At 44.2% G+C, this 2,500-nt stretch overlaps 1 protein-coding gene across 1 annotated transcript in view; it reads right to left on the bottom strand.

Moving 5' to 3' along the window:
* necab2 (N-terminal EF-hand calcium binding protein 2) overlaps positions 1 to 2,500 on the bottom strand; it is a 46,036-nt gene that overhangs the window by 15,626 nt on the left and 27,910 nt on the right. The gene's annotated exons all lie outside the window — the stretch shown is intronic.

Below are 2,500 nucleotides of genomic sequence, written 5' to 3' on the forward strand. Positions count from 1 at the left end.
ATCACTCAATTGCTATAACAACGTGCAAGAAACAAGAAACTGCTTGACAGCTAGACCGCAGACACAGAGGAGACCGCAGACACAGAGGAGGCTGTGCTCGTCTCATCCAAAACAGTGGGTGGAAGATGTAGGAGAATGATGTATTTTGCGTTCTTTGGACTGTATCACAAACCAGCCAGCTACTGTATGTAGATGACAAGACATGGGTCGGCTCAGCTCAGTAGGAAGAGCTGGTTGACTTGTATGCAGAAGGCTGCTAGTTTAATACCTGGCTCCTCCTAGCTGAGTGTCCAGGTGTCCCTGAGCAAGACGCCTCACCCTAACTGCTCCTGACGAGCTGGTTGTCGTCTTGGATGGTTCACTCCTCCGTCGGTGTGTGTGTGTGTGTGTGTGTGTGTGTGTGTGTGTGTGTGTGTGTGTGTGTGTGTGTGTGTGTGTGTGTGTGTGTGTGTGTGTGTGTGTGTGTGTGTGTGTGTGTGTGTGTGTGTGTGTGTGTGTGTGTGTGTGTGTGTGTGTACATAAGTCGCTTTGGATGAAAGCGTGTGCTTAATGCCGTAAATTGAAATTGTTAAGTAAACTTGCAATGCATTGAAATGAATTATATTCGGCGGTTGGTGTCACGGTCTGTTTTCTAGCTCCCTGTCTTCTGTCTCCCTCAATTGAAGGACAGACTGACATCCTGTCAGCCTGTCGAGCTGGTTGTTTCTGCTACGGTGAATGAGCAGTTCAATGTATTAGGGAGGTGCCCTTTATCTAGCCTCCTCTCCCTGTGGTGTACAATCCCCTAAGCCTCTTGTTTGAGTGTATATATTTACTCATGAACAGCCCCTCACAAACACACACATCCAGCCATGTACTCTCATGTATCCTTCATGAGGCTAAAGCCGCAGTATTTCTATTTAGGGGACTGCCATATTACAGCGCATTATGTGTGACAGGCTTAAAGCAAAAGATGATTTGTGTGATTGTTTTCTGTGTCGGATAAACACACTCCAAACCCCACAGTGATGACGTAGCCCAACACAGCTCACACGCATTTGGAGTCTGTTAAGTACGTTTTACAAAACAGGACATGAACTCACAGAGATATGAAGACAAGTCAATGCAGAAAAGGGAAACGTTTAAAGCAGATAATAGACGATTTGCATGTTGAATATATCACATGCATCCAACAATTTATAGACCAATAAGCCATTCCATGAAATACATATATATATATATATATATATATATATATATATATATATATATATATATATATATATATATATGTATAACCGGGAGACTGCTATCTTGTAGTCTTTTGTTCTTCTAAATACCTCTTATGGTTTGTTATATGGACTTTTTTTGCATGATGACCCTTATGTTCAAAAGTGCCATCCAGAAGACCACATACGGCTTATTATAAGTTTATTAATTTAGTTAGTATCGGAGTGAAAATCATCTGAATAACTTGTGTATCAATACAAAAATCTTTTAGAGACAATGTGACCTGGTAAACACATTCACACTTCCACCTGGCAGGACTTCAACCACGTTGTTCCCAGTGGAACCGGTTTAGGAGAGCCCAACTACAGGCTGGGTTTTCTTTCATGGCCACACTGGAACCCACCTGGGCTTTAAGGACATTGAAATATTCAACACCTACATTAACATATAGGATGAGGCCTTGATTGTATTATTACCATTTATTCTCTTTGAGTATTTATTTTTTCACAAAATATGTATTTTGCTCATCTAGAAAACACACATACACAAACACACAAGCAAACACTATTGAAGCTAGCAAGTCGTGGCAGCACTAAATTTCAAATGTGCTAATTATTCAAATCGAGACTGAGAGCTGGAGAGGGATGAAGAAAACAGGTTGAGAGATTGGGCGATAGAAGATTGAGAGCAGAGAAGGAGAGAGAGAGAGAGAGAGAGAGAGAGAGAGAGAGAGAGAGAGAGAGAGAGAGGGAAGAGAAAAGAGGAGAAGGAATAGAGCAGGAAGTTTTGGGGAAACAGATGGCGATGGAATGAAAGCGCAGAACTGGGAGGAGGAAGAATAATATAACAAAGTGAGCGGCGCCAGTGTCAGACGTCAGGCCTCTAATTGCTTCCACGGCTCTCCCTTCCAACTCTCCTTCAATCGCTATCCCTCCCCCCTCTATCCCTCTCCCCTCTTTCTCTCCCTCCCTCTCTCTCGCCTCTCACTCCCCACCCCCCTTCCCTCCCTATCTCTCTCTCCTCTCACTCTCCATCTCCCTTTCCCTCTCCCTCCCTCTCTCTCTCCCTCTCTCTCTCTCCCTCCCTCTCTCTCCTCTCACTCTCTATCTCCCTTTCCCTCTCCCTCCCTCCCTATCTCTATTTTCTCTCTCTCCAACTCCCTTTCCCTCTCACTCTCACTCTCCCTTTCCCTCTCTCCCCCTCTCTCTCTCTCTCTCTCTCCTCTCACTCTCCATCTCCATCCCTATCTCTATTCTCTCACGGTCTCCCAAAATAATGACCTCATCCTACT

This window comes from Gadus macrocephalus, chromosome 9 (assembly GCF_031168955.1).
Source record: "Gadus macrocephalus chromosome 9, ASM3116895v1".
Lineage (NCBI taxonomy): Eukaryota > Metazoa > Chordata > Actinopteri > Gadiformes > Gadidae > Gadus > Gadus macrocephalus.